We start from the raw sequence: 8,200 nt of genomic DNA, 5'->3' as shown, positions 1-8,200 counted from the left end.
ATTTCAGCACCGCTTGTGATACTATACACAATTCTTTTTTTTTGTCTCATATTTTGAAGGATTTTGAAACGATTGTTTGATAGTCAACTTAAACGACTATGATTGAGAAAGTTTCTTTTTTGTGTGTGTACGTGTGTTGACATCAGTTCAAGGATGCATTTAATTGTTGGAGGATTTGGTGTGGTAGTGTAGTCTACTATAGAATAAGCTGTAACTGATATCGGAACATTTAATGTTTTACGAGTAGCAACGCTATCTGTTTGGCAGGTTATAGTTTTCAACAATGCATACGGACGTCTTGATCGCATTCAGTTGTTTGTACGATGACACGATAGCCTTTTATAGCCTAGAGATGTCTCAGGTGAGCAATTTGATTTACAATAGTGCGTCTAGAGCTCCAATAGATATAGTAGGCTATAGTCTATTAATTATGCCTCGTAGACTATAGGCTATAGTTGAAAGTTGCAATGAAAAAGCACATTTGTTGACAGGTTAGGCTATAGCTGCATCCCTGGAACCAAACGTGGCATAAAATAGCATATAGGAAACCTTAAAGGTTTTTTTCCAGTGTCCACCCCCACCTCTAAAGCCGCATTGGGCTGTTCGGGCCAGGGCTGTGTAATTGTATTCCCCGCTAATGTTTGTAAATCAGCCTCAGCCAGCGCAAGGGCACTGTCTCAGTGTCTCTGCCCGTATGATTGATGCTCTGTAACATGAGAAATGACAGCGGCGTGGCAGTCCAGGTCCCGCGGAAAAGCCTTGCCGAGAACGAAATCAGATCTGTGCTCGGTTGTCTCTCTTGTGTGGCCGAGTGTTATCCTACCTCCCAGTCGCTGGACTAGTATACTCATTTAGCCGGTGGATCCAGAGGGCAGAGTGGAGCAGCTATTGTTGTGCATATGTCCACAGGGGTTTCATTTCGCATTTCGCTTAATATAAAAATCGCAATCTTTTTTTGCACGAGGGGTCTTCCACTGATCCGACCACCAGAACCAGGAATCTATAGTCACATCTAGGCTATATATGATAGACGTAGTGTATTATGGATTATTTTCACATGATGAAACTGAATATAGCCTGTGAGCTGAGTTGAATTGACTGTTTTGCAAACCATTACCTATTTGTGTAACAGGGCAGGTGCAGGTTAACCTGTGGGGAACATAGAACCTGGGGAACATAGGGTGGACCCCCAAAAATATATAGGCTACTATGATTTTGTGTTGTAAATAAAAACTTTTGCTAGTCATTTTGATATACTGTGGCATCCATTGTGCGATCATGCCAGTTTTAATCACAATAGAAACAATTTGGTGATTTTTAAAGTTAATCAGGTCAAGTTAGGCTACCCAGATGCTATAAGGCTGTGGTTCTCAACCTGTGGGTCGGGACCCCCAAGGGGGTCTCCAAATTATTTTGGGGGGTCCCCAGATGATTAACTTAATGTGCAACATTGTTTTCTCACTCAACAGTAAACAAGCCAACATAAAGTTGAAGTGTATAGACTAGAGGGTATCTGCACATTTCTAAAGTGACAATTTAAGGACTTTCTAATACATGACAAATTAAACATTGGCCAAACTGTCAAATATTAGAAGCAGAAATTGTGAAAATAGCCGATCTACATGCTCACAACGCCTAGCAACGCGAGGCGTTGTGAGCATGTAGATCTGCTATTTTCAAAATAGAACCATGTTATACAAAATGAATTCCTCAACTCTTAGTGCTCGTCAGGGTGGAGGGGGGGTCCCCAGATAAAATATGATTATTTTGGGGGTCGCGGCCTGAAAAGGTTGAGAACCACTGCTATAAGGGACCTATTAGATACACTTTTCACTCCAAATAATTAGTTTTCAGTAGGCTATAGGCTAGGCTACTACATGAGTGAAGAACATGTCAGTGAGCGATGCTGAAGTAACAAGTGTGTCGTGCTATACGCTGAAAAAGACATCCTTTTGAAAAGTGTTGATTTTGTGTCCAAATCATACCCTGAAACTCCTAAGCTGCTACACAGTTTATTAACATGGCACCTGCCGTCACAGTTAATATGGGTTGGGAGTCTAGAAGGTTATTGTTAGAAGCCTATATGGCTGAAAACATTTCTGCACATACAATAATACACATATATCTCATTCAGATGGTTGAAGCAATGTTTCAGGCCGAGGAAAGAAACAACCATGATACTGACCATAACCAGTATCAGTTTTAATGCTTTAACCAGTGAAAAATAGCAGATATACAAGCTCACAGCGCGGCACCGAGTGCGAGCTTGTAGATCTGCTATTTTTGGAAAAAGTCGTGAAAATGTGTGCAAATCTTTCACTATATGTATTTTCAAAGCGAACGTTTGTAACTCAAGTTTTGTTTCTGGGTGGTCCCTGGAACTAAATGTTTTGAGATGGGGGTCCGTGGCCAAATACATATCATTTTGGGGGTCCTTCACATGAAAAGGTTTGAGAACCACTGACATAGTAGTCTCTCAAGAACAGACTGAGCTTCCAGTTAAGTGAAAAGGACCTTTTCTTTGACGATGGCTGGCCAGATTGCTGACATAGAAAACATAGGTTTTTCAAAAAAGTCTTAGAAGGATTCAAAAGACACTTATAGAATCGGGTCAAAATTCTAATTTTCACTATTTTTCAATAGTTAAAGCATAAAATAATCATACACTATAATGTGTACCCATTCTACACACTATAGGCATATAAAGGGAGTAAAATACAGTTAGATAAAAATAAAAATAAACCCAGACACGTTAAAAAGAAGCAACGGCATTAAAAAGTACAGAGAGAGCAGACAACATTGGTAAAAAAAGGTGGGGGTAAAAAGGTGCTGATGCATTCAAAGTGCGATGTAGATACAGTTCTATTCTAAAGTGCTGTGATACCTCAATATCATCTAACCGGTAAAAACTTTAACTTAAAAGACGGTTCTACTGTATAATACATTATAATCACAGTTATGATGCACTTATGGGGCTTCATAACACTACAAACCTTTCTAATTATGCATAACAACTTATAGCAAGGTTTATGAAGTATTATAACGTCGTTGTCGAGCGGAAACCTCGTATCTCAAGTTTCAAATTTGTACATTCTTTCGTAAAGTAAAGCCCTGCTTCATCATACAAGGCGGTCGCACAAAAGTAGTGAAAACAGCAGATCTACGAGGCGTTGTGTGCTTGTAGATCGGCTGTTTTCACTAGTTTAAATCATTTTCAAAATGATAAATGCAAAACAAACGGTTTTGTACATACAGGGTTTTCACCCGACAACGACGATAAGTGATGGTCATAGTGCATTATAAGCTCAACGGAACAGCATCTTATAACTACTATAACTTAGTCAGTTACAAAGTGTCTTTGTTGTGTTTGTTCACTTGTTATGCATAATCATAAACAGTTACGAGTGTTATGAAGCCTTATAAGTGCTTAGTAATGCATTATACTAAATGCGATTATAATTGGCCCACATCATAGACCCGACCTTCAAGTAGAGTCTTATACCTGTTTACAGCGGTGTTGTCTTTGTCAGCAAATTTTGATTTCGTTTTTGTCATAGTCTTTTGAATAAAATGTCATTTAGTTTTAGTCATAATTTAGTCACCTGAAAAGTTTTAGTTTTAGTCTAATTTTAGTCGACTAAATTACATAAGATTTTAGGCGACTAAATCTACAGTCGATTTAGTCGACTGAAATGTATTTATGCAGGCCTTGATGGCATCGTAATGACTGATTTTACACTTGGTTGCGTGCTTAAAATAGCAGATCTACAAGCTTGTGAGCTTGTAGATCGGCTATTTTCCGCACGCAACACCTGAGAGCAACCAAACATAAAATGACTCTCTTCTCCACTAGTCCCTCCCTTACGTTTTAGTCTAGTTTTTTTTTTTGTCAATTTAGTCTTAGTTTTAGTCATCACAGCTTAGATTTTATTGAGTTTTCATTTAGTTTTCGTCAGTGAAAAAAAACGCAGTCGACAAACATTTTTCATCATAGTTTTAGTCGACGAAATCAACACTGTAAACAGAAGTGTGCAGCAGTTCATTCTGTGTTTTTTTTTTTTTTTTTTTTTTGCGGGGCAGCCAGGCTCGTGCCTCATATAGTTCCACCAGAGATGAATAATTCACCTGCAGTCCCGATGAAAAGAGGGCAGAAAAAGTGAGAGGCACCGAGGTGTAGTGACCTTGGTTTCATGCTGGCTGCAGGTCACACGGCCGTTGCCGCGGTAATCATTCACACCAGCCAGATGGCATTTCCGTGGGCGACCGTGAAAAGGACAGGTCAGGGGCTGTCCTGCCAGGTCCTGCCAGGCCCAGAGAACACAACCATGGGGCCAGTAAAGGTGCCAAGGAGAAGGTTTGGTGTGGTAGGAAAGCTTTTCCGAAACGTGAGACCCAGGTGATATTAAACTTATTCAGAACGGGTACACATTATTGTGTATCATTATTTTGCTTTAACTATTGAAAAATAGCAGATATACAAGCTCACAGCGCGGCACCGAGTGCCGCGCTCTCAGTGGTTCTCAAACTTATTCATGTGAAGGACCCCCAAACTGGGCCACGGACCCCCATCTCAAAATATTTAGTTCCAGGGACCCCCAGAAGCAAAATTTGAGTTACAAACGTTCGCTTTGAAAATACATATATTCAAAGATTTGCACACATTTTCACGAATTTTTCAAAAATAGCAGATCTACAAGCTCGCAGCGCGGCACTCGGTGCCGCGCTGTGAGCTTGTATATCTGCTATTTTTCACTGGTTAAAGCATTCAATAATTCTAGGCCTAAATGGGTTAAGGCGTGGTCAAACCAGGTGCATATGCGTCACCTACTTACAGCCCTTTATCGTATGTAAACTGGTTGGCTTTATTGTGAAATAAAGGTAATAGTGGGGCAACCCCATAGTGCAGGGGTTTTCAAAGTGGGTGACGGGGGCACCCTGGGGTGCCGCGACGGCAGTCCAGGGGTGCCGCGAGATCATTCGATAATATTTGGACACTTGAAAAAATATTATTTAGTATGATTTTAAACTTGAAGTACAAAGTTATTTTCAGTCAGTTCTAACCCAAATGGCTATTATCTCTATTATCTCTATTATTATGTTTTCCTCGCAACATGATCACTAAAATATCGTCACTGTCGGGTAGAAACCTCGTATCTCCAAGTTTCAAAATGTGTACGTCTTTTGGTAAAGCAAAGCCCTGCTTCATCATACAAGACCGTCGCACAAAACTAGTGAAAACAGCCGATCTACAAGCACACAACAAAATGTCATAATCGTGACAGCCCTAATTGAAACTAGAAGACATTTATAAGAGGGAGGATTTGTTGGAGTAATCTCAGAGCATGCAGAGTAAAGTTTGACTCCCCTTCAAAACGTAATAAAGTTCTTAAAACTCGGGGCTCAAGTTCGGGAGCTGTAATCTCAGTTGTTTTTAGTGATGTTGCAATGATGTGTTCAGACGGCGTAATAATGTTCGGCGTATTTGTTACAATCTCCCATCGTGTTTCTGCAAATCTCTTCCAATGCATCCGAGAGCAGAGAGAAAGAGAGACAGCGCGGGGTGTTTTAAGATCAAGAAAAAAAAAGAAAAAATGCAGTGATTGTACTACATTTAGCATGACTCAGTCGCTTCTGGTGTCAGCCCTAATCCACACACAGAGACAACAGTATTGCCAAACAGTGAAATTGCTTTGCAGCCTGTGAGCCTGGCTGCCTCCGCTTGCCAGCGTCTCTCTGTGTGCTGGTTGCCAGCTCCAAGGGCGTCACAAGGTGGGGGGAAAAGTGGGACTGAGTTACTAGGGCCCAAGGTGGAGGGGCCTTGATTGTGTTATACTTCTTTAGCTATTGAAACATAGCAGCAGATATACAAGATCTTGTATATCTGCTATTTTTCAATACAGAGATCTGCTATTTTTGAAAAATCTTGAAAATGTGTGCAAATCTTTGAGTATATGTATGTTTTAAGCGAACATTTGTAACTCACATGTTGCTTCTGGGGGGGTCCCTGGAACTAAATATTTTGAGACGGGGGGTCCGTGGCCAAATACATATCATTTGTTTTTTTTGGGGGGGGTCCTTCACGTTAAAAGGTTTGAGAACCACTGACATAGAAACATAGGTTTTTAAAAAAGACTTTTTTTTCATGAATTTTCAAAAATGGCAGCTCTACAAGCACCAAGCTTGTATATCTGCTATTTTTCGATAGTTAAAGCACAAAATAACGCAGTGAATCCTTGTACCCAGGGCCCAGAATTTGGTGCGACACCCCTGCCAGCCCCCCCCCCCCCCCCCCCCACCCACCCACCCCACACACACACACACCACAATACTCAACCCTGCAATCTCAAATTGGCTGTGAAAATCACTCTCTGTCTTTCTCCTTCATTCATGCTTTCATATACAATCTATTTGCCGGTGCTTTTTTTTATGTCACACGTGTCCGTGTAATCTTGTAATAGTGGGGAATGAGCTGAGTGAGTCCATAGCTGTTCAGATTTTCTTATTAATCACAGCAGTCCGTATTGTTTCTTTTTTCAATCATAATACTGTATGAAGGAGGCAAAGCTTTAGAGTGTGACCTGCGTTTGCCTTCGCTTGTGGATGGAGCTTTGTGTGGCTTTGTGCTTTGTTTCTTTGGTCAGATCATTTCCTTCTAGTCGCAGTCGCATTAAGAGACGCTTTTAAAGCTATATTAGAGCAGTGGTTCTCAACCTGTGGGTCGGGACCCCTAGGGGGGGTCCCCAAATTATTTTGCGGGGTCCCCATATGGTTAACTTAATGTACAACATTGTTTTCTCACTCAACAGTAAACAAACCAACATAAAGTTTAAGTGTACAGAGGGTATGTGCACATTTCTAAAGTGACAATTTAAGGACTTTTTAAGACCTCTAAAATGACAAATTAAACATTGGCCAAATTGTCAAATATTATAGGCAGAAATTGTGAAAATAGCTGATCTACATGCTCATGTAGATCAGCTATTTTCACAAAAGAACCGTGTTATACAACATGTAACTCTTGGTGCTCATAGGGTGTGTGGGTCCACAGTTAAAATATGATTATTTTGGGGGTCGCGGCCTGAAAAGGTTGAGAACCAGTGTATTAGAGAACAAGCTTCCCGATCACAAGTTCGAGCCTCACACACACACACACACACACACACACACACACACACACACACACACACTCACACACACACACACACACACACACACACACACACACACACACACACACATGCAAGCACGCATGCACGCACATACAGTATAGGCCTGCCATACAAAAATCTCTTGAGATGCTTTTATATTATCCTGCTCCTACAAATCAATGGGGTGGGGCATGTTTGTCACGGTGCACTTCCTTTAAGTTGTCCCTCTTTTCCCTTTCACAGTGACAACAAAAAGGGAGAGCTTTTACAGGACTATCTGCGGGTAAATTGAGACGTGAAATTCGGCAGCCATAACCCCGGTACATAAAATGCAACATTAGAGAGAGCGAGAGAGAGAAGACGAAAGAAAGAGAGAGCGAGGACAGCGATACAGACTTGGAGCATTAAGCTGTTTAACCTCTCCGTGTAGCATTAGTGGTAGAGACTTCAAAGCAGACGTTTTTCAACGTTGCACGCTCCGGAATGACAAATGGGTTTAGAGACAGCCAGCCACGGTGTGCATTCTCAGAGTAAAGACTAGGCCTGTCATTAATGTCAGCTTAATCACTTTGACCTTCCTTCAAGCAGATTTCCATACCACCTATCCACAGTGCTTTTTGCCTTGCTCTCATCTTGTGAATTCCAGAATGCTGCGCCGTCATTCCTGTGACATGATAATGTTTACTGTCTTTATCCTATTGCTTTTTACGGTATCGGACCTGCCTGCCGTATTCAGCTGCCCATTCAAACCTTTAAAATATGAACTTGTTGACATTGGTGTATTCTTGAAAATGATTTAGCAGTGCTGATTAGTGGTGGTTTTGTGACTAATTCATGATAATTCTAGCATTATCAGCTATTCATGGGTTGCATTTGTAGTCCTAAACGGCCATGTTGAGGACCAACACAGGTGTTTCAATTTGTCTGATTGGCATAGAACTAATGTTGTACGGAATCTACGCCAATCAGAACACCTGTGTTGGTCCTCAACATGGCCGGTGTAGGACTACAAATGCAACCCATGAATTTGTTGCATTCGTTCCCTGGTCTAC

At 41.1% G+C, this 8,200-nt stretch overlaps 1 protein-coding gene across 2 annotated transcripts in view; it reads left to right on the top strand.

Moving 5' to 3' along the window:
• Positions 1-8,200, top strand: part of cux2b (cut-like homeobox 2b) — a 223,514-nt gene that overhangs the window by 1,291 nt on the left and 214,023 nt on the right. The gene's annotated exons all lie outside the window — the stretch shown is intronic.

This window comes from Nannobrachium achirus (genome assembly GCF_963921795.1).
Source record: "Nannobrachium achirus genome assembly, chromosome: 12".
NCBI lineage: Eukaryota > Metazoa > Chordata > Actinopteri > Myctophiformes > Myctophidae > Nannobrachium > Nannobrachium achirus.
Note: the sequence above shows the minus strand (reverse complement) of the source record. Positions and strands in the feature narration are given on the sequence as shown.